The 25660-nt window shown below is 39.1% G+C and overlaps 1 pseudogene; it reads left to right on the top strand.

Annotated features, from left to right (window-relative positions):
- The first annotated feature begins 11299 nt into the window (after positions 1-11299).
- On the top strand, positions 11300-12802 carry LOC128070501 (centrosomal protein of 57 kDa-like; annotated as a pseudogene).
- Positions 12803-25660: the final 12858 nt, after the last annotated feature.

The following is a 25660-nucleotide window of genomic DNA, read 5'->3' as shown; positions in this document are numbered from 1 at the left end:
CCTTGGCTCTCTTCATATTATCAGTTCAGTTCAGTTACTCAGTAATGTCTGACTCTTTGTGACCCCATGGACTGCAGCACACCAGGCTTCCCTGTCCATCACCAACTCCAGGAGTTTACTCAAACTCATGTCCATTTAGCTGGTGATGCCATCCAACCATCTCATCCTCAGTCATCCCCTTCTCCTCCTGCCCTCAATCTTTCCAAACATCAGGGTATTTTCAAATGGGTCAGATCTTTGATTCAGGTGGCCAAATTATTGGAGTTTTAGCTTCAGCATCAGTCCTTTCAATGAATATTCAGGACTGAGTTCCTTCAGGATGTACTGGTTGGAACTCCTTGCTGTCTAAAGGACTCTCAAGAGTCTCCTCCAACACCACAGTTCAGAAGCATAAATTCTTTGGTACTCAGCTCTTTTTATAGTCCAATTCTCACATCTATGCATGACTACTGGAAAAATCCTAGTTTTGAATAGATGGACCTTTGTTGGCAAACTAATGTCTCTCCTTTTTAATATGCTCTCTACATTGGTCATAACTTTTCTTCCAAGAAGTAAGTGTCTTTTAATTTCTGGCTGCAGTCACCATCTGCAGTGATTTTGGAGCCCAGAAAAATATAGTTTGTCATTGTTTCCATTATTTACCCACCTATTTGCCATGAAGTGATGGGACTGTATGCCATGATCTTAGGTTTCTGAATGTTGGGTTTTAACACAACTTCATGTTGTGAAGAGGTATAAATATTTCTGCCCTTGCTTTAACTTCCTTTTAAGATGTTAAAAGTCTCAAGGTGAAAAGTTATGCCTTCTGCATCTTTATATTCTACATAGACCTAACTGAATTCCTTGAACATATTAAGTTGTTGTTGATGTTCAGTCACTAAGTCTCATTCAACTCTGCAACCCCATGAACTGCAGCACACCAGGCTTCCCTGTCCTTCACTATATCCCAGAGTTTGCTCAGTACCAGGATCCAGCACGGGAGATCCCACCCATGACAAGGTCATGCGGAGAGGCCTGATGGGCAAGGCAAGTCAGGCTTCAGGGGGTTCCCCCTGGGTTTTCCTGAACATCTACCCCCCAAAACTAGAGTCTGCCTGCCTTATTCTACTGTGCTTTCCACTCTTCTGCCTCTAAAAGGAATTAACTTAGGGCTCCAGTTAACAGTCTCCTGCATATAAAAATAATGTCTCGGCTTAAACCCCTTTGATGGCTTTCTAACTTATCTGGCCGGTCTGCCCGGACTTTATGACTTGTTGATTGTTTACAGCCCCCAACAGTGAGAGGCACGAAGCTTAAATCATCTTAAAGATATAGAGCCTTTTAGAGTTAAGAATTAGTTTGGTGAAGAGTTTGTTGAGTTAATGTTTGCCGCCAGGCCTCCATATCCTTTATCTTTTAGGCACTTGGGAGGATATTAATCAATGTAATAAGGATGCAGAAATAGGAATATAGTGGTTTTGATGTTAGCAATACTAGACTTTTGAGTTAATGAATTTTCTCTTTGTTATAAATCACTATACTCCACTTTCTTGTTATAAATTGTTCTGTCTTTGCTATGTAAGAATGTAAGTTTATTTAGTGCTTTCTGAGAGTGGCACCAGACTTTGGGAAGGACAACACTATTACCCTTATCAGAAAAGGGCTGTAAAATGTTAATTGGCCCTCTGGCCAGAAGATGATGTAAATCACATAAGACTTATGTATACAACTAGGTATGCAGAGAGAAAGCCTGGTCTTGATAAGAGTCAGGACTGTTGACACTGCATAATTTTGTATTATCCATTGATTTCTATGTAAAATCAAAAGTATAAAAGGCCTTTCCAGACAATAGAAGAGGGGCCAGTCACTGGAAAGACTGGTTTCCCCCGTGTCTTCTTTACTCTATTTTCAGACTGAATTCCCATATGGAGCAGGGAGGCTCGCCATGTCTACTTGCCCCGGCTTCTAAGCTCCATGAGAGAGGGAGCCCAAGGCGGGGCACCCTCCGCTATTCAAATGGGCGCTGGTGGCCTAACATAGATGATGCAAGTTCCTTGTCTGGAATTTTATTAGCTTTCCCCGTAAACCAAGTTAATCAGCCTCTTTTCTCCACTGATTTTCCCTACTACACTATTTCTTACTAATCTCTCTTTATATTTCTAAATAAATAAGTTTTCCTCGCCTACACTGTCTCCCCTTCGAATTACCCTGGATCCACCGGGGCTGGACCCCAGCAGCTCAAACTCATTTTCATTGAGTCAGTAATGCCATCCAAACATCTTATCTATCCTCTGTCATCTTCTTCTCTTCCTGCCTTCAGTCTTTCCAAGCATCGGGGTCTTTTCTAATGAATCAGTTGTTTGCATCAAGTGGACAAAGTTCTGAAGCTTTAACTTCAGCATCAGGCCTTCCACTGAATGTTTGATTTCCTTTAGGATTGACTGGTCTGATCTCTTTGCAGTCCAAGGGACTCTGAAGAGTCTTCCCCAACACCACAATTCAAAAGCATCAATTATTTGGTGCTCAGCTTTCTTTATGGTTCAACTCTCACATCTGTATGTGATCACTGAAAAAAACATAGCAGTAGATTGAACATTCTTTGGTATTGCCCTTCTTTGGAACTGTAATGAAAACTGATTATTTACAGTCCTGTGGCCACTGCTGAGTTTTCCATATTTGCTGGCATATTGAGCACAGCACTTTAACAGCATTGTCTTTTAGAATTTGAAATAGATCAGCTGAAATTACATCATTCACACTAGCTTTGTTTGTAGTTATGCTTCCTAAGGCCCACTTGACCTCATATTCCAAGTTGCCTGGCTCTAGGTGAGTGATCACACCATCATGGTTATCTGGATTATTAAGATCTCTTTTGCATAGTTCTTCTGTGTGTTCTTGATGCCTCTTCTCAATATTTTTTGCTTCTGTTAGGTCCATAATATTTCTTTTCTTTATTGTGCCCATCTTTGCATGAAATGTTCCCTTGGTATCTCTAATTTTCTTGAAGAGATCTCTAGTTTTTCCCATTCTATTGTTTTTCTCTATTTCTTTGCAATGTTCACTTAGAAAGGCTGTTTTATCTCTCCTTGCTATTCTTTGAAACTTTGCATTCAGTTATATATCTTTCTTTTCTCCTTTGCCTTTGGCTTCTGTTCTTTTCTCAGCTATTTTTATGCCTCCTCCGACAGCCATTTTGCCTTTTTGCATTTCTTTTTCTTGGGGATGCTTTTGATCACCACCTCTTGTACAAGGTCATGAACCCCTGTCCATTCAGGCACTCTGCCTATCAGATCTAATCCCTTGAATGTATTTGTCATTTCCACTGTATAATCATAAGGGATATGATATAGGTCACACCTTAATGGCCTAGTTGATTTCCCTACTTTCTTAAATTTAAATCTGAATTTGGCAATAATGAGAGGGAATATTTTCCTGAATCATAACTAGAAAACAGGTGTCCAGGGACTTTTGACAATTAAGACCTAGTCCAGTAATAATACATCAATTTACCTATCAGCAAAACCCTCTCTGGTACTAGGAATGAGCCTTCCTAACAATGTGGGACAAAAAGGTCATGAAATGCCTCCCAAAACATGGTCAAATTTATAATCATTATGGGTTCCTGTCAACTATGAACTGGCACTTGCCAAGAGCATTTGCTAATGACTGAACAACAACAAGGGTATTTGCCATCTGCCTCTGCAGAGGTTCAACCCTCTGCTGCTGCAGCTGTTTATCTTCAACATCCCTCTGAGGGATTTCAGAGTGGAGTGTGGTACCCTGTGCTACAGGGAATCTGGTGGAACAGGGCTTTAGATAGTTAGATATTTTCAGGAACTGATTTCATGATCCTAATCTTTGCAACTTTTCATATCTATGAAGACACTAAATAAATGGTGATATCAACTCCTTGTGAAAGTAGGAAACTTCTTATAAAGTAAATGATTGATTGCATTGAACTCCCTTTTTAACAAAATCTTATATATTGAACTTCCCCCACTATTTATTTGGAGCAGTCTCTCAGAACTGTTTGGGGTATTGTCTCCTGGCTACAGTCCTCATTTTACCCCAAAGAAATCTTAATTCAAAACTCTTAAGTTGTATATCTTTTTTAGTCAATATGGACAAAGCTAGCTGTAAAGTTTCCAAAAGTTAATGGAACACACTTATTTTCTTTGATATCTTGAAGCTTCCAAATATTATCAGGAACATAAATTTGCCTCTCTGCAAAATAAGATTTTAAGATTAACAGAGGCAAACAAAGGTTTAAGGAAAGAAAAGATAAGGCCTTATGCTTCTCTTCTCTGGCTTCTTATGCTCAGTCCCTGCCTCAGACGCCACTTTCCTCCTTCCTTTTTCTGCTGCCTATACCACCTCTATACCCTCAGTTCTCCCATACAAATTTTCCTGCCAACTTCCCTTTTCCCCGAAACTGTCCCTGCCCCACTTTTCTTTGAAGCTATCAAAATCTGCCCCTTTAAAATTAAGTGCTTGGAGCTGGTGCATGGGGATGATCCAGAGAGATGATATGGGGTGGGAGGTGGGAGGGAGGTTCAGGATTGGGAACTCATGTACACCCGTGGCAGATTCATGTCAATGTATGGCAAAACCAATACAGTATTGTAAAGTAAAATAAAGTAAAAATAAAAATTAAAAAAATAAATAAATAAAAATAAAATTAAGTGTTCTGAAGATCCTTTGATTTTTTTTTTAATATTCCCTGGACTAAAGCTGCACTGCAAGCCATTGTAAAAGATTTTCCTAAGGGGGCAGGGAGCTGAGAAAAGCACCACAAAATTCTCTAATGAGAATAGGGCAGGAAACTGGAGCCAAGAAAAGCAACCTCAGTTTGGCCCAGAAGGAGGAACAGGGAACTGAGAAAAGTGGCTAGCAAGCTTCAGCCTGCAGCAGAAGGTGGTTCAAGGGGATGTAGGCTCTGGAAAATATCCCAGGGAGAGATAGGGGGCTGGAGACCATGAGGATGTGACAAGAGGGCTACTTTGACATGGCTGCAGAAATAGACATGACTACCACTGCCAAAGCTGGGTGGGGTGCCAGAGGCAACAGACAAAACACGACCAATGAAGTCCCAATCCAAGAGGTTGTAACTACCACCAGGCTGTGAGCAGGCACATATTATTGTCCACACCTTTCTGGGAGGTATTTCTAGGGCCCAGAAACTAGAACCTTTCCCTTTGGCAGAACTCATGACCTACCTCAGACAGTAACAACATCCAACAGATCACTATTGACATGGGCATTCCCTGGTACAACATGTATGTGGCTGCCATATCCTCCTTTATCTCCAGTCCAAGAGAGCAAGTGAGCCTTAATGAGCCTTGGTCTTTGACATCTGATGTCCAGCTTGGTAACAGACTGTGGGTTCTAGGGGCAACTATCAACATTAGAAGAAACTACAAGCTGGAATAAGGCAAGATCTGAGACTAATTTGACCCATGCTGCCCAAAATAAGTCCCGAGACCGTCCTAGAAATATTAGAGGACTTTGGTGTAAGCCTCACTTGGTGTTCTGGGCTTCCAAGTGTTGCCTTCACCAAGAGTATGGGGAATTTTCTTTTGTGCTATGTGGCTTGTGAGATCTTGGAGCTTCAATAGGCATTGAGCCTGAACCCCTTAGTTGAGAGACCCAAGCCCAAGACATTGAATAATCAGAGAACTCCTGACCCCAGGGAACATTAATAGACAGAGCCTTTCCAAAGGCCTCCATCTCAACAACAAAATCAAGCCCACCCAAAGGCCAGCAAACACGAGTACCCAGATACCCTATGCCAATCCTCTAACAAAAAAGAAACACAAATATGTAAACTAGTAGACAGGCTCCCCAAAGCTGTACCAAAGCAGTAGACGCCGCCAAACCTACTACTGGACATGGCACTGCCTTTCAGAGAGACAAGATCCAGCTTCATTCATTGGAACACAGACACAACCAGGAAAGCATCACAGGATACTAGTTCAACCCTGCCCACAGAGGGTAGACTCTAGAGTACTAGTACAACCCCACCCATGGAGGGAAGACCACAAAACTAAGAACTACTACATTGACAACTTTTACCTTTAAAAAAAAATCACACTTCTACCTCAACATTGGCCTTTGGTGGAACTGTGAATTTTTCCTTTTATTTTTTTAATTTTTTTTTTCTTTTTCTTTTCTTTTTTATTTTGTCTGTTTTACTGTTTTTCTTATTGTTCTTTTCCTGCTGTAATTATTCCTCAATATATGTAAATCTTTTTTTACAAACTTCTATTTAACTTTTCTGTTTTTCCCCCTTTTTTTCTATTCTTTTTTCTTTTTGCTTTCTTTTCTTCTTATTATTTTCTTTTGTCCTTTATTTTTTCACCATATTTGCTAATTTTTGTTTTCTTTACTTTATTTCCCAGTTGGCACTCTGCTTTGGATCAGATTTCTGGTTTAAATTTTACTTACCTCTGTTTTTAATTGGTCAATATCATTTTTTGTTTGCTTTGCTCAACAAGTCAGTCTCTTGTACTTTCTTTTGTTTGGAATATTTTTGTTATATTTGTGTGTGTTTAAGTGTGTATATATGTCCCATTGTTTCTGTAATTATCTATCTGATCTTGTATTTACGATTTGTCAGGGTTTGTTTTTTGTTTCTTGTAGTGTTGTTATTTTTTGGCTTGGTATGTTTGTTTTAATCCCCTGTAGTCCCATAACAAATGACTTGTGGAGTCTCGGTCTCCTGACCAGGGGTCAGGCCTGAGCCATTCACCTGGGAGTGCTGAGACCAGTATTCTAGACTGCCAAAAAATGCCTAATCTCAGGGGCCATTAGTGAAAAATCCCACGAAGTGCTACACCTGTATACAAAGCCTGGAATCACTTGGTATCACCAAACTGCTGGCAACACCCACTGAAGAACACCTCACCCAAACTACAAACAAGACAAAAATGCAAAGCCAATCATCAAAAAACAGGATAATAACACACTCCAAGATACCACTTCACACACCTTCTGGCAAGAATACACAGAAGAACTATATAAAAAGAACTCAATGGCCTGGATAATCATGATGGCATTATCACTCACCTAGAGCCAGACATCATGGATTGTGAAGCCAAGTGGGCCCTAGGAAGCATCACTACGAACAAAGGTAATGGAGGTGATGGAATTCCAGTTGAGCTATTTCAAATCTTAAAAGATAATGCTGTTAAAGTGCTGTACTCAATAGGTGAGCAAATATGGAAAATTCAGCAGTGGCCTAGGTCTAGAAAAGGTCAGTTTTCACTCCAATCTGAAAGAAGAGCAATGCCAAGGAATGCTCAAACTACCATACAATTGCACTCATTTCACATGACAACAAAATAACACTAAAAATCCTTCAAGTTAGGATTCAACAGTATGTGAATGGTGATCTTTCAGATGTACAACTTGGATTTGGAAAATGCAGCAGAATCAGCGATCAAGTTGCCAACATCTATTGGGTAATAGAAAAAGCTAGAAAAAAATTTTAAAACATCTACTTTTGCTTTATTGACTATGTTAAAAACATCTAGTTCTGCTTCATTGCCTATGCAAACGCCTTTGACTGTGTCACCACAAACTGCAGAAAATTCTTAAAGAGACGGAAATATCAGACCACCTCCCCTTCTTCATGCAAAACCTGTATGTAGGTCAAAAAGAAACAGCTAGAAATGGACATAGAAGAATGGACTGATTCAATATTGGAAATAGAGTACATCAAGGCTGTATATTGACAGCCTGCTTATTAACTTACATGCAGAGTACATTATGTGAAATGATGGCCTGATGAAGCACAAGTTGGAATCAAAATTGCTGGGAGAAATATCAATAACCTCAGATATGCAGATGATACCACCATTGTGGCAGAAAGTGAAGAGGAATTAAAGAGCCTCTTGATGAAGGTGAAAGAAGAGAGTGAAAAAACTGGTTTACTTATCTTTGACAAAGGAGGCAAGAATATACAATGGATTAAAGACAGTCTCTTTAACAAGTGATTCTGGGAAAACTGGTCAACCACTTGTAAAAGAATGAAACTAGAACACTTTCTAACAACATACACAAAAATAAACTCAAAATGGATTAAAAATCTAAACATAAGACCAGAAAATATAAATCTCCTAGAGGAGAACATAGGCAAAATACTCTCCGACATAAATCACAGCAGGATACTCTATGACCCACCTCCCAAAATATTGGAAATAAAAGCAAAAATAAACAAATGGGACCTAATTAAACTTAAAAGCTTCTGCACAACAAAGAAAACTATAAGCAAGGTGAAAAGACAGCCTTCTGAATGGGAGAAAATAATAGCAAATGAAGCAACTGACAAACAACTAATCTCAAAAATATACAAGCAACTCATGCAGTTCAATTCCAGAAAATAAATGACCCAATCAAAAACTGGCCCAAAGAACTAAATAGACATTTGTCCAAAGAAGACATACGGATGGCTAACAAACACATGAGAAGATGCTCAACATCACTCATTATCAGAGAAATGCAAACCAAAACCACAATGAGGTACCACTTCACACCAGTCAGAATGGCTGCGATCCAAAAGTCTACAAGCAATAAATACTGGAGAGGGTGTGGAGAAAAGGGAACCCTCTTACACTGTTGGTGGGAATGCAAACTAGTACAGCCACTATGGAGAACAATGTGGAGATTCCTTAAAAAATTGCAAATAGAACTGCCTTATGACCCAGCAATCCCGCTGCTGGGCATACACACCGAGGAAACTAGAATTGAAAGAGACACGTGTACCCCAATGTTCATCACAGCACTGTTTATAATAGCCAGGACATGGAAGCAACCTAGATGTCCATCACCAGATGAATGGATAAGAAAGCTGTAGTACATATACACAATGGAGTATTACTCAGCCATTAAAAAGAATACATTTGAATCAGTTCTAATGGGATGAATGAAACTGGAGCCGATTATACAGAGTGAAGTAAGCCAGAAAGAAAAACACCAATACAGTATACTAACACATATATATGGAATTTAGAAAGATGGTAATGATAACCCTGTATGTTAGACAGCAAAAGAGATGCAGATGTATAGAACAGACTTTTGGACTCTGAGGGAGAGGGAGAGGGAAGGATGATTTGGAAGAATGGCACTGAAACATGTATAATATCATATAAGAAACGAATCACCAGTCTATGTTCGATACAGGATACAGGATGCTTGGGGCTGGTGCATTGGGATAACCCAGAGGGATGGTTGGGGAGGGAGGTGGGAGGGGGGTTCTGAAGTGGGAACTTATGTACACCCGTGGCAGATTCATGTTGATGTATGGCAAAACCAATACAGTATTTTAAAGTAAAAAAAATAATAATAAATTTTAAAAAATAAGTAAATAAAAAAAATCTGAAATGAAAAAATTAATTAATTAAATAAATAAATAGTTTAAAAAAACCAAAGATCATATAGCTTCCAGTCCCATCACTTCATGGCATATAGATGAGGAAACAATGGATACAGAGACAGACTTTATTTTCTTGGGCTCCAAAATCACTGTGGATGGTGACTGAAGCCATGAAATTAAATGACACTCGCTCCTTGCATGAAGAACAATGACAAATCTAGATAGCATATTAAAAAGCAGGGACATTACTTTGTCTGCAAAGGTCAGTATAGTCAAAGCTATAGTTTTTCCAGTAGTCATGTATGAATGTGAGAGCTAACAATTAAAAAAAAAGCAACGAGCACTGATGCACTGATGTCTTTGAATTCTGGTGCTGGAGGAGACTCTTGAGAGATCACACCAGTCAATCTTTAAGGAAATCAAGCCTGAATATTCATTGGAAAGACTGATGCTGAAGCTCCAATACTTTGGCACCTGATGTAAAGAACCAACTCATTGGCAAAGATCCTAATGCTAGAAAAGATTGAAGGCAGGAAAATAAGGGGACAACAAAGAGTGTGATTGTTGGATGGCATCCCTGATTCAATGGATATGAGTTTGAGCAAGTTCTGGGAGATGGTGAAGGACAGAAAAGCCTAATGTGCTGCAGTACATGGGGTCACAAAGAGGCAGACAAGACTGAGTGACTGAACAAACAGCAATACATAGTCTTGCCCATCAGAAAGGAAAACATAAAGTCACTTCCTTACACTAGAATGCAGTCACAATTCACCCCCAACATGAAACCAGCACAAATCACTGCACCAACCTTAACCACTGAGGACAGAAACAAAAAGGAAGAAGAAATAGGACCCTAAAGTCTGGGAAAAGAAGGCCTCAAATGAAACAATTTAGGGGGGAAAAAAGAAGACAAAGAAATATACTGCAAATGACGGATCAAGGTATAAACTAAACTTACAAGACCAAAGAAATGAGGAGGAAATAGGGAAACCACCTGAAAAATAAAATGTAGAGTAATAACTGTAAAGATGTTGAAAATTTCAAAAATAGAATGCAGAAAGTGAAAGAATCAATTAACACAGTTAACAAGGACCTTGATAGAGAATAAACAAACAGTGATGAATAACACAATTACTGAAATTAAAAAGTTTAGAAGGAACTAATAGTAGAATAACTCAAGCAAAAAATAGACAAATGAGCTGAAAGATAGATGTTGGAAATTACTGCTGAAGAGCTGATTAGAGGAAAAAGGAATGAATCAACTGAAGATAGCCTCAGAGACTTCTGGGACAATATTAAAAGCACCAACCTTTGAATTATAGGGGTCCCAGAGGAAAAAGAGAAAAAGAAAAAGTCTGAGATAATTTTTGAAAAGATTACAGTCAAAACCTCCCCCAATATAGGAAAGGAAACAATCAAGCAGGTCAAAGAACACAGAGAGTCCCATATAGGGTAAACTCAAGGAGAAACACGTCAGGGCACATACTAGTCAAGCTAACAGAGATTAAACATAAAGGAAAAATGTTAAAAGCAGCAAGGGAAAAGGGACAAGTAACATACAAGGGAAACCATATATGATCAACAGCTGATCTTTCAGCAGAAAATCCGTAGGCCAGAAAGGAATGGCAGGACACGTTTAAAGTACTGAAAGGAAAAAAAAAAAAAAAAAAAAGCTATAACCAAGATTACTCTACCCAGAAAGGATTTTATTCAAAATTGATGGAGAAATCAAAAGCTTTACAGAAAAGCAGAAGTTAGGCTCCGAGCATGGGCGTCCCGCCGGGGGTGTGTGGCAGGGGTTTCCAGACCCGGCACCAGCACCCTAGCCCCTTCCATCAGGGGTTCGGCTCAGGGTCGCCCCTGTCGGGCGGCTCACGAATCTTGAAGAACAGCCACGCGAACCTGGAGCGTACCGGGGCTGCGGAGCTCCCCTGGGCGGGCTGGAAGATGGCGGCAGCATCGGTCTCTGAGACGTCGGCTTCTCAGTTCTCGGACATCTTAGCAGAACCATCAAAGTCTGATGGAAGTATGGTTCGCCATTCCTCATCTCCATATGTAGTATATCCACCCGATAAGCCTTTCCTTAACAGTGATCTGTGACGCTCCCCAAATAAGCCTACATTTGCCTATCCGGAAAGCAACAGCAGAGCTATATTTTCTGCTCTGAAGAATCTTCAAGATAAAATTTGACGTTTAGAACTTGAAAGGATTCAGGCAGAAGAAAGTGTGAAAATCTTGTCTAAAGAAACAATTGAATATAAGAAAGTATTGGATGAACAGATACAAGAAAGGGAGAATTCAAAGAATGAGGAATCAAAGCACAATCAAGAACTGACATCTCAGTTGTTAGCTGCAGAAAATAAATGTAATCTTTTAGAAAAATAATTGGAATACATGCAGAACATGATAAAGCATGCAGAAATGGAGAGGACATCTGTATTAGAGAAACAGGTCTCCCTGGAAAGAGAACGACAACATGATCAAATGCATGTTCAAAACCAACTTGAAAAATTGGACCTTCTTGAACAGGAGTATAACAAGCTTACCACAATGCACGCCCTTGCAGAAAAAAAAAAAATGCAAGAGTTGGAAGCAAAACTCCGTCAGGAAGAACAAGAAAGGAAACAAATGCAAGCTAAGGCAGCCCAGTTGCAGACTGGTCTAGAAGTAAATAGACTTATCTATGAAGATAAGGCAACTTCATGTGTTCCCAATACAAAAAGAATTTTAAAAAAGAAGTCAAAACCACCAGAAAAGAAGGCTTCTAGGAACTATTTTGCTGTACAGCCACACTATCGATTATGCTTGGGTGATATGACATTTGTTGCTGGAAAGTCCACCAGCCCCAGCCATGCGGTGGTAGCCAATGTTCAGCATGTCTTGCATCTAATGAAGCAACACAGTAAAGTCTTGTGTAACGATCAAGTAGTCAGCAGTATTCCTTTGGCAAAACAAGTGTCTTCACGAAATGGGAAGAGCAGGAAGTCAGCAACACCTGTCTCCTCTAGCAGTGTTAATGAAGAGCTGTCTGAAGTCCTACAGACTTTATAAGATGAATTTGGGCAAATGAGCTTTGATCACCAGCAGCTTGCAAAACTTATCCAAGAATCACCGACTGTTGAACTGAAAGACAACCTAGAGTGTGAACTGGAGGCATTAGTGGGAAGGATGGGGGCAAAAGCCAATCAAATAACTAAAGTTCGAAAATATCAAGCCCAGCTGGAGAAACAAAAGTTGGAGAAGCAGAAGAAGGAATTAAAAGCCACCAAAAAGACTCTTGATGAGGAAGGAAACAGCAGCAGCCGTTCTGCAACCACAGGGACCACAAATAAGAAGGACTTTCCCAAACCGAGACCTGGAGAAAAAAGCAGGAAAAATCTTCAGTTATTGAAAGATATGCAATCCAGACAGAACTCATTACAAAGCAATAGTTTGTGTTGGGATTACTGACTGGTACCAGGTCATGAATTTTATTCACATAATCTGTACCTCATCAATCAGATACTGACTTTCCAGGTCTCATGTTGGAATTAATTAATAGCAGGCATTTAGGTACCCAAACTTCATTACACAGGCTTCTTGTGCTACATATCACAACTAAATGTTTAGCCATCTAAACAGAAACTGGGGGTAGTTTTAAAGGCCAAGAAGCCACACATACTCTGTTTCTTTGTTTGAGATGAATTTGCTGTACTGAGATATTGCACTTTGTAAACAAATTACCAATTTTTTACTTGTGGGTGTGATTTTTTTAATAGTTCTATTATATAAGTAAAATTAGGTTTAAATTATCGAAGTATGAGGCTATCCCATAGGCAGTGTTTGTTTGAAAAGTCTCATTTTTAAATCTTCCCTGGCATGAATCGCCTGCTTTTGCTTTTCAATACAACCATTAAATATGCTCCATTTCAACTACTGATGGAGGTTTTTGATATTTAAATATTTATACATATTTAAGAAGATAGCTTTATTTTGCTTTTTGACGTTACAGACATTGGTCAGTATTAAATACACTTGCATTGATGTTAATTCACCATTAAAAATTTTAAAGATGCATTCATTTTAAATCAGTTAAATGTGAAGATCACAAAAGCATTTTTAAAACTATAAACAAATTGTTAATGATGTAAATGAGGTTTTGGAATGAAGAGAGAAAGGGAGGTGTTGTAAAGTATATACATATGTATTTTTAGATAATACCTGTTTGTAATCATGCTATTCATTTCAAGGCATTATGGTTTTTAATCTTAAACTCAAAATCCCTTGATTATTTAATTTTATTTGTGTACAGTATGAGTGCAGTATTAACTGTACACATGTAATTGTCATTGTTAATAATGTGAATCATAGTTTTGAATAGTTCAAGACTTGTTAACTTTATAAATTTGACACTGAAATCAATAAAGCAGCTTTTTTAAGGAAAAAAAAAAAGAAGAAAAGCAGAAGTTAAAAGAATTTAGAACCACCAAAAGAACTTTAGAACAAATGTTAAAGGGACCTAAATAGGCAGGAAACACAAGAGAAGTAAAAGACCTACAAAAACAAACTCAAAACAATTAAGAAAATGCCAGTAGGAGAAAATATGCCAATAATTACTTTCAGTTCAATTCAGTTCATTCACTCAGTCGTGTCCAACTCTTTGCGACCCCATGAATTGCAGCACACCAGGCCTCCCTGTCCATCACCAAATCCCGGAGTTCACACAAACTCACATCCATTGAGTTGGTGATGCCATCCAGCCATCTCATCCTCTGTCGTCCCCTTCTCCTCCTGCCCCCAATCTCTCTCAGCATCAGAGTCCTTTCCAATGAGTCAATTCTTCAAATGAGGTGGCCAAAGTACTGGAGTTTCAGCTTCAACATCAGTCCTTTCAAAGAACACCCAGGAGTGATTTCCTTCAGAATGGACTGGTTGGATCTCCTTGCAGTCCAAGGGACTCTCAAGAGTCTTCTCCAACACCACAGTTCAAAAGCATCAATTCTTCGGTGCTCAACTTTCTTCACAGTCCAACTCTCACATTCATACATGACCACCAGAAAAAACATAGCCTTGACTAGTCAGACCTTTGTTGGCAAAGTAATGTCTCTGCTTTTGAATATGCTATCTAGGTTGGTCATAACTTTCCTTCCAAGGAGTAAGCGTCTTTTAATTTCATGGCTGCAAGCACTATCTGCAGTGATTTTTGAGCCCCCCAAAATAAAGTCTGACACTGTTTCCACTGTTTCCCCATCTATTTCCCATGAAGGACCAGATGCCATGATCTTCACTTTCTGAACGTTGAGCTTTAATCCAACTTTTTCACTCTCCTCTTTCACTTTCATCAAGAGGCATTTTAGTTCCTCTTCACTTTCTGCCATAAGGGTGGTGTCATCTGCGTATCTGAGGTTATTGGTATTTCTTCCGGCAATCTTGATTTCAGCTTGTGCTTCTTTCAGGCCAGCGTTTCTCATGATGTACTCTGCATATAATTTAAATAAGCAGGGTGACGATATACAGCCTTGACATACTCCTTTTCCTATTTGGAACCAGTCTGCTGTTCCATGTCCAGTTCTAACTGTTGCTTCCTGACCTGCATACAGATTTCTCAAGAGGCAGGCCAGGTGGTCTGGTATTCCCATCTCTTTCAGAATTGTCCACAGTTTATTGTGATCAACAAAGGCAAAGGCTTTGGCATAATCAATAAAGCAGAAATAGATGTTTTTCTGGAACTCTCTTGCTTTTTGATCAAGAGATCAAATTCAGATCTAGGGACACATACAGACTCAATGAAAGGCGCTGGAAAAAAGTAGTCTATACAAATTGATATCAAACAAAGGAGGAGTAGCTATACTCACATTAGAACAAATAGACTTAAAAATGAAGACTGCTACAAGAGACAAAGAAGGATACTACATAATGATCAAGTAATCAATCCAAGAATATATAGCATTATAAATATATATGTACACAACCTAGGAGTACCTCAATACATAAGGTAGATGCTAAAAACTATAAAAGGAGAAATCAAAAGTAACCTAATAATACTGGGGGACTCTAACAGCCAACTCATAGCAATGGAGAGATTATCTGAACAGAAAACTAATAAGGAAGCATGATCATTAAATAACACATTAGACAGTAAGACCTAATTAATACCTAGAGAACATTCCATCCCAAATTGGCAGAATACACATATTTCTCAAGAGCATATGGAACATTCTCCAGATTAAATTACATCTTGGATGACAAATCAAGCCTTGGTAAATTTAAGAAAATTGAAATTGCATCAAGCATATTTTCTGACCACAATGCTATAAGATTAGGTATTAAGCACAGGGGAAAAACTGTAAAAAAAACAACTCAAACACATGAAGGCTAAACAATATGCATCTAAATAGCCAAAATAACACTGAAGAAATCAAAGGGGAAGTAAAAAAGACACCTAGAAACAATTGACAATGAAAACATGACAACTCAAAGTCTATGGGATCTATAAAATCAGTTCTAAGAAAGAAATTTATAGCAATATAAGCCTACTTCAAGAACAAAAAAAAATACCAAACAGCCTAACCTTACACCGAAAGCAATTAGATAAAGAGGAACAAAAAACTCTAAAGTTAATAGAAACAATCACAAAGATCAGAACAGAAATAAATGAAAAAGATATGAAACAAACAGTAGCAAAGATAAGTAAAATGAAAAGCTGCTTCTTTGAGAAAATAAGCAAAATTGACAAGCCCTTAGTCAGACTTATCAAGAAAAAAATGGGAGAAGACTATAAAATAAGAAATGAAAAAGGAGAAGTTACGAAAGGAAACATAGAAACACAAGGATCATAAGAGACTACTATGAACAACTATACGCAAATAAAATGAACAACCTGGAAGGAATGGACAAATTTTTAGAAAAGTACAACCTTCCAGACCTGAACCAACAATAAGTGGAATACGTGTATACCTGTGGTGGATTCATGTTGATGTATGGCAAAACCAATACAATATTGTAAAGTAATTAGCCTCCAATTAAAATAAATAAACTTATGTTAAAAAGGAAAATATGAACAGGCCTATTAACAAGCACTGAATTTGAAACAATAATCAAAAATCTTCAAACGAAAGTTGGGGCCAGGTGGCTTCACAGGCAAATTACATCAAAAGTTCAGGGAAGAGCTAACATTTATCCTGCTCCAACTGTTTCAAAAATTGCAGAGAGAGGAAAACTCTCCAACTCATTCCATGAGGCCATCCTCACGCTGAAGCCACAACCAGACAAAATTGCCACGAAAAAAGAAAATTACAGACCAATATCACTGATGAATGGAGAGGAAAAATCCTCAACAAAACTCTAGCAAATAGAAAGCAACAACATGTTAAAATGATCATATATCAGATCAAGTGTGCTTTATTTAAGGGATGCAAGGATTCTTCAATATACACAAATCAGTCAATGTGATGCAACTTATTAACCAGTTGAGAGATAAAAATCATGTAATCATATCAATAAATGTAGAGAAAGCTTTCAGTAAAATTCAACAATCATTTATGATAAAAGTCCCTAGAAAATCAGCACAGAAGGAACCTACAGCAACATAATATAGGCCATATATGACAAACCCACAGCAATCATTATTCTCAATGTTGAACAACTGAAAGCATTTCTTCTAAGATTACGAACAAGACAAGGGTGCACATTCTCACCACTATAACTCAATATAGTTTTGGAAGTCCTAGCCACAGCAATTATGAAGTGAAAGAAATGACAGAAATCCATAATGGAAAAGAAGCAAACCTCTCACGGTTGGAGATGACATGATACTATATGTACAAAACCCTAAAAATGTGACCAAAAAACTACTAATCACTGAATTTAGTAAATTCTCAGGATATAAAATGAATACACAGAAATCCCTTGCATTCCTGTACAGGAGCAATGAAAAAAATCAGAAAGGAGAATTAAGGAATCAATCCCATCCACCATTGGAACATCAACAACTAAATAAACTACCTAGGAATGTGTATTAGTTGCTTAGATGTGTCCAACTCTTTGTGACCACACTGACTGTATCCCACCAGTCTCCTCTGTCCACGGAATTCTCCAAGCAAGAATATTGGAGTGGGTTGCCATTTCCTTCTCCAGGAGATCTTCCCGACCCAGGAACTGAACTCAGGTTTCCTGCATTCCAGGCAGATTCTTTTCCATCTGAACTACCAAGGAATAAATCTCCCTAAAGAGATAAAAGATCTGCAGAGAGAAAAGCATAAGACACTGATGAAAGAAATAAATTAAGACACAGATAGATGGAGTGATACACTATTTTCTTGGGTTAGAAGAATCAATATTGTAAAAATGACTATTTTACATAAAGAGACCTAAATATTCAATTCAATTCTTATCAAACTACCAATGGTATTTTTCACGGAACTAGAAAAAAAAAAATTCACAATTTGTATGGAAACGCGAAAGATCTCAAATAACCGAAGCAATCTTGAGAAAGAAGAATGGAGCTTGAGGAATCAGCCTTCCTGGTTTCAGCCTTTATAACAAAGCTACAGTCATCAAGAAAATATGGTACTGGCACAAAATAAATAAATAAATAAATAAACGAATGGAAAAAGGTAGAAATCCCAGAGATAAACCCACACACCTATGGACACCTCATCTTTGACAAAGAAGGAAAAAATATAACATGGAAAAAAATAGTATATTCAATAAATTGTGCTGGAAAAACTAGACAGTTACATGTAAAAGAATGAAATGAGAACATTTCACAACATCATACAAGAAATAAACTCAAAATGGATTAAGACTTAAATGTAAGGTCAGAACTCATAATGCTCCTACAGGAAAATATAGGCAGTGCACTCTGACATAAATCACAGCAAGATGCTCTGTGACCCACTTCCTACATTAATGGAAATAAAAACGAAAATTAAAAAGAAATTTGACCTAATTATACTTAAACCTTTTGCAAAGGAAAGGAAACTATAAACAAGATTGAAAGGCATCTCTCACAATGAAAAAAGTAATTGCAAGTGAGGTCTTTTAAGCAGCATCTAAACTCAACATCAGAAAAACAAATAACCCCAAAAATGGGCAGAAGACCTAAATAGACATTTTTCAAAAGAAGCCATATGAAATAAATATAAAATGTGCCCAAAACTGCTCATTATTAGAGAAATGCAAATAAAGCTACAATTAGGTATCACCTCACAACAATTAGAATGACCATCATCAAAATATCTAAAAACAATAAATGCTAGAGAGGATGTGGAGAAAAGGGAACCCTCCTGCTCTGTTGGTGGGGATATGCAAGAGGTACAATGGATTACAGTATGGAGATTCCTTACAAAACTAGGAATAAATATAACATATGACCGAACAATCCCACTACTGAGCATATACCTTGAGAAAATCACAATTCTAAAAGACACATGCACCCCAATGTTCACTGTGGCACTATTTACGATAACCAAGACATTGACGTGTTGATTTAGCCTAGTTAAGTCACTCAGTTGTGTCCAACTTTTTGCACCCACATACACTGCAGCAACACACCCAGCTTCCCTGTCCATCACCAACTCCAAGAGCTTGCTCAAACTCATGTTCATCGAATCAGTGATGCCATCCAACCATCTCATCCTCTGTCATTTCCTGTGCATTCTGCCTTCAATCTTTCCCAGCATCAGGGTCTTTTCTAATGAGTCAGTTCTTTGCATCAGGTGTCCAAAGTATTGTAGCTTCAGCATCAGTTTTTCCAATGAATATTCAGGACTGATTCTTTCAGGATTGACTGGTTTGATCTCCTTGTAGTCCAACGGGCTCTCTCAGGTGTCTTTTCAACACTATAGTTCAAAAGCATCAATTCTTCAGCACTCATCTTTCTTTATGGTCCAATTCTCATATCTACACATGGCTACAAGAAAAAACCATAGATTTGGTTGTAAGGATGTTTGTCAGCAAAGTAATGACTCAACTTTTAATATGCTGTCTAGGTTTATCATAGCTCTTTTTCCAAGGAACAAGCGTCTTTTAATTTCATGGCTGTGGTAACCATCTGCACTGATTTTGGAGCCCCAAAAATGTTAAATCTGCCACTGTTTCCATGTTTTCCCCATCTATTTGCCATGAAGTGATGGGACCAGATGCTGTGATCTTCGTTTTCTGAATGTTGAGTCTTAAGCCAGCTTTTACACTCTCCTCTTTCACTTTCTTCAAGAGGATCTTTCATTCCTCTTCACTTATCTGATGTTATCTGCATATCTGAGGTTATTTATATTTCTCCTGGCAATCCTGATTCTGGCCTGTGCTTCATTCGGCATTTGCATGATGTACTCTGCATATAAATTAAATAACTAGGGCGATGATATAGTCTTGGTGTACTCCTTTCCCAATTTGGAACCAGTCCACTGTTCCTTGTCTGGTTCTAGCTGTTGCTTCTCGACTTGCACACAGATTTCTCAGGAGACAAGTAAGGTGGTCTTGTTTTCCCATCTCTTTAAGAATTTTCCACAGTTTGTTGTGATCCACACAGTCAAAACTTGGGCTTCCCTGGTAGCTCAGAGAGTAAAGCGTCTGCCTACAATGCAGGAGACCCGGGTTCGATCCCTGGGTCAGGAAGATCCCCTGAAGAAGGAAAAGAAAACCCACTCCAGTATTCATGCCTGGAAAGTCCCACGGACCAAGGAGCCTGGTGAGCTACAATCCATGGGGTCACAAAGAGTCGGACATGACTGAGCGACTTGACTTGACTTGACTTCACTTCACACAGTCAAAAGCTTTAGCGTAGTCAATGAAGCAGACGTTTTTCTGGAATTCTCCTGCTTTTTCTATGATCCAATGGATGTTGGCAATTCGATCTCTGGTCCATCTACCTTTTCTAAGTTCAGCTAGAACTTCTGGAAGTTATTGTTTCACGTACTCTTGAAGCCTAGCTTGGGGAATTTTGAGCATTACTTACCTCTCATGCAAAAGGAGAGCAATTTTGTAGTAGCATGAACGAGCTTTGGCACTGCCTTTCTTTGGGATTGGAATGAAAATTGACCTTTTCCAGTCCTGTGGTCAATGCTGAGTTTTCTAAGTTTGCTGGCATATTGAGTGCAATACAGTAACAGTATCATCTTTTAGGATTTGAAATAGCTCACCTGGAATATCACCTCCACTAGTTTGTTCATAGTGGTGCTTCCTAAGACCCACTTGACTTCACACTCCAGGATGTCTGGGTCTAGGTGAGTGATCACACCATCATCATTATCTGGGTCATTGAGTTTTTTGTTTGTTTTTTGTTTGTTTGTTTGTATAGTTATGCCTTGTGTTCCAGCCACCTCTTCTTAATATCCTCTGCTTCTATTAGGTCCATACCATGTCTGTTCTTTATTGTGCCCATGTTTGCATGAAATGTTTCCTTGGCATCTCTAATTTTCTTGAAGAGATCTCCAGTCTTTCCCATTCAATTGTTTTCCTCTATGCATTTGCCTTGATCACTTGAAAAGGCTTTCTTCTCTCTCCTTTTTATTCTTTGGAACTCTGCATTCAGATGGATATATCTTTGCTTTTCTCCTTTGTATTTCACTTCTCTACTTTCTCAGCTATTTGTAAGTCCTCCTCAGACATTCATTTTGCCTTTTTGTGTTTCTGTTTCATGGGGATGGTTTTCATTTCTGCCTCTTGTACAGTGTTATCAACCTCCTTCCATAGTTCTTCAGGCACTCTATCATATTAAAACCCTATAATTTCTTTGTTACCTCCACTGTATAATTGTAAGGGATTTGATATAGGTAATACCTGAATGGTCTAGTGGTTTTCCATACTTTCTTCAATTTAAGTCTGAATTTTTCAAGAAGGAGTTCATGAACTGAGCCATAGTCAGCTCCCAGTCTTGTTTTTGCTGACTGTATAAAGCTTCTCCTTCTTCAGCAGCAAAGAGTATAATCAATCTGATTTTGGTTTGGATCATCTGGTGATGTCCATTTGTAGTGTTGTCTCTTGGGTCATTGAAAGGAGGTGTTTGCTATGACCAGTGCATTCTCTTGGGAAAACTCTATTAACCTTTGTCCTGCTTCATTTTGTACTTGAAGGTCAAATTTGCCTGTTAATCTAGGTATCTCTTGACTTCCTACTTTTGCATTCCAAACCCCTATGATCAAAAGCACGTTTTTGTGTGTGTGTGGTTTTGTGTGTGTGTGTGTGTGTTAGTTCTAGAAGGTCCTGTAAATCTTCATAGAATCGTTCAAACTGCAGCTTCTTCAGCATTACTGGTTGAGGCATAGACTTGGATTACTGTGATATTGAATTGTTTGTCTTGGAAACGAACAGAAATCATTCTGTCATTTTTGAGGTTGCACCCAAGTACTGCAATTCAGACTCTCTTGTTGACTATAAGGGCTACTTCATTTCTTCTAAGGGTAGATACTTCCAAGTAGTAGATACAATGGTCATCTGAATTAAATTCGCCTATCCCAGTCCATTTTAGTCCACTTATTCCTAAAATGTCAATGTTCACTCTTGCCATCACATGTTAGACCACTTCCAATTTACCTTGATTCTTGGACCTAATATTCCAAGTTCCTATGCAATATTGTTCTTTACAATATCAAACTTTACCTCCATGACTAGTCACATCCACAACTTGGCATTGTTTTTGCTTTGTCTCTGTCTCCTCATTCTTTCTGGAGCTATTTCTCCAATCTTCTCCAGTAGCATATTTAGCACCTACCAGCCTGGGGCTTTCGTCTTTCAGTGTTATATATTTTTGTCTTTTCATACTGTCATGGGGTTCTCAAGCCAAGAATACTGAAGTGGTTTGTCATTCCCTTCTACAGTGGTGCACATTTTGTCAGACTCTTCACCTTGACCCGTTCATCTTGGGTGGCTCTACATGGCATAGTTCATAGTTTCATGTATTTAGACAAGCCTGTGATCCCAGTGATCAATTTGGTTAGTTTTCTGTAATTGTGGTTTTCAATCTGTCTGCCTTCTGATGTATAAGGATAAGAGGCTTGTGGAAGCTTCCTGATGGGAAGGACTGGCTATGGAGGAATCTGGATCTTGCTCTGATGGGTGGTGCCATGCTCAGTAAATATTTATTCCAATTTTCTGTTGATAGGTGGGGCTATGTTCCCTCCCTGTTTGGTTTGTTTTTCTTCCTAGGTTCCTGTCTCATAAAGATTTGGAGCAATAGACTAAAGGGTGTAGAATAAGAGATAACTTACTACTCAGTTCAGCTCAAGCAGAAAGATCTTTTATTAGACAGAAACTCCCAAGACATGGGAGAAATCTAAACCTAAAGAAGTCCTCCTTATCCTTATTCTTGACCCTTCTTGGCTTCCCCTTTCATACTTCCATTCACCTCCTTTTGATTATGGTGTGAGGAATGTAGGGCTTGTACCTAACACCAATCAATGAGAAGGAATGCAAATGGGAATATGCTCAAGGCCAATTGATATTTGTGAATATATAACAGCAAGCTGTGCTGTTTATGTGTTTCTGTAATTTAGTCTGCTAAAATTAGATGTAGAATATCCATTAGCCCTTCCTAGGAGAAGGGGATGACAGAGGATGAGATGGTTGAATGCCATCACAGACTCAATGGACAAGAGTTTGAATAAAGTCTGGGAGTTGATGATGGACAGGGAGGCCTTATGTACTGCAGTCCATGGGACTGCAAAGAGTCAGACCCGATTTAGTGACTGAACTGAAATGAAATGCGTCTCCAAACTGCCTAAAGTTACTTGGAGAAAGCCCTGCAGTTACTTTGTATTGACTGTGTGCCTAGGGCACATATGCAGGAATTGAAAAGTCTCTGTGGTTATTCTGTAGCATATCTTTGAGCTCTCCTTGGTGTGTCTGGAATGGAGTTTAGAGATCAGCTTGTATCCCTTTCATCCAGGCCACCCCTCATTGCTCATGCCTAACTTCCTAACCTAACATTCTCTCTTCAAATGAAAGGACCCAAATTCATTGGGGAAATGTGTGTCCTTCATTCTGGCTATTTCCTGCTGAGTTGAGATGACAAGGAGCCTTGGGTGTCCATCACTTGCTAGCTGTCAACAAGGGGGATTGGTAAGTGCTGCTGATGTCTATCTAAGAGGGAGCTGTATGAAGAAGTCATCAGAGTGGTCAGGGGTTGGTATCCATATTGTATCAGAACTTGAGCCTATATCTTGTTGTCCTGAGAAGAAATAAACCAAAAGAGTAAGCTGAGGAAAGAGGGAGAGAACAGAATTATAGGCCAGAACCACCATAGGAGTGTATTATTGATTGACAGAAACCAGAATGCTACTGTGGTAACCTTGTCTGGGATTTAATTACTTTTGAATAAGTTTTTGGTGATCAGCCCTGATCTATTGATATAAGTCAGCTGTAGCCAGCACCTAGTCTTATTGCATGTGTCTGTGATGTCTGTGATGGCTGGACTTAAAAGGTGTATATGAGTAACTCAAGCCAGTGAGGCACAGAAGCTACAGGAACCACATTGTGATGTCCTGAGTATGGTCTTATGGGAACTGATAACAGACATAAAGAGGATCTCCCTGACTAACATAAACCAAGAGGGACAACAATGTAGCTGAGGTTGAATGCAAGAACCATTCCAAGAAAGCTTATCCCCAGTGGCTTAACTTTTTGAATGTTCATCAAAATGACACTTACCTGTAGTCCTGAATAGATACTGAAGGTCTCTCAGAGGCTTTAAAGTGTATTGGGTGTCTTCCTCAGTTTCCTTCTATCATTGGACTCAAGATTAATGAATCCAGGAGTCATGACCTGGTACATTGACGGCTGTCTGGGTGGGAAGTATTAAGGGATAGAGGCCCTTCCATGTGGCCTTTGGTGACCCATCTTTCCAAACCTTAGTTAGGATTTGAGTTCCTGGAGCCCATAGTGGCAGTCCCTCAGAATCCTTTGCTTCTGGGTTGACACCCCAAAAGTGCATTTCTTCTTGGAACTGCCCAGTGGCCACAGTGTAAGATCAAAGGGTTTGAGTCTCGGGGTCTAGAAAGAGGTCATAACATAAACAAAAGGTCCCCATAAAACATCCCATAAAGGCTAAAATCAACCTGTTCTTTTGGAGAAGTGTGAGTGCAGAGGAGGGCTATTGGTAAAGTCTCCTTCCATCTGGGGGAAGTCTCCTAGATTATCTTTTTTATTGATGATTTTAAGAATTGATTGGCTCTTTCTACTACTCCTGAAGACAGAGGTCTCCAGGCCCAGTGGAAGTAATAGGTAACCCCCAATTCTTTAGTAACCCCTTGGGTGACTCTAGAAGTAAAAGATATCCCATTGTCACTTTGTAGTGACCAAGGCAGGCCAAATCTTGGAATAATTTCATGGAGTATCTTTCTCATCACCTTCTCAGCCTTTTCTGTCCAAGTGGGAAAGACTTCAATCCAATCAGTGAAGGTATCTATCATGACCAATATCCTTATATCCTTGAGAAGCATCTGGATAAAGTCTATCTGCCAGTCTTTCCCTTGGTAAGTCCCTCACTTCTGGATGGGCTGGGCCAGCTGGGGTTTTTGAGCTCCTTTGGGATTGTTTAATTAGCAAGTAAGACAGGAGGAACCTGCCGGAGTCCAGCTCCAGCATCCAGGGATTCAACCTGAAGGGAGGAATGGTTTCAGCGAGTAATGAAGCAGCCTCTCAATTTTCTTGGACTGCGCATTTATTTCAAGTTTAAGATTTTCTTTTATACTTTTACAAAAGCTATAGGTCAGAGGTTTGACATTTCAGTTCGCCCTCACCCAGATTTATTATCTCCATAAATCATTGTTACCCTTCAGTCAGAGTTCCTGCTTCAGCGATTCTCTCGGACTCAGCTTTACCATCTATTATCTACTTTCTCTTAGGTGTACTATAGTTAACTTGTGATTACATTGTAACTCATGGTACATTCCTCAGTTTATTTCATATCTTTCTAAATCCTGTTTGTCCCTAACACCCTGAGCTCACTATCTCTTAAAAAGGCTTCTAGCTATTAGTATCTCTAAAATTCCTAAACTCTATCACTCAGTGGGTCAGTTCAGTCGCTCAGTCATGTCCAACTCTTTGCAACCCCATGAATCACAGCACGCCAGGCCTCCCTGTCCATCACCAACACCCGGAGTTCACTCAGACTCACGTCCATCGAGTCAGTGATGCCATCCACCCATCTCATCCTCTGTCATCACCTTCTCCTCCTGCCCCCAATCCCTCCCAGCTTCAGAGTCTTTTCCAATGAGTCAACTCTTCGCATGAGGTGGCCAAAGGACTGGAGCTTCAGCTTTAGCGTCATTCCTTCCAAAGAAATCCCAGGGCTGATCTCCTTCAGAATGGACTGGTTGGATCTCCTTGCAG

Source organism: Budorcas taxicolor, chromosome X (assembly GCF_023091745.1).
Source record: "Budorcas taxicolor isolate Tak-1 chromosome X, Takin1.1, whole genome shotgun sequence".
NCBI lineage: Eukaryota > Metazoa > Chordata > Mammalia > Artiodactyla > Bovidae > Budorcas > Budorcas taxicolor.
Note: the sequence above shows the minus strand (reverse complement) of the source record. Positions and strands in the feature narration are given on the sequence as shown.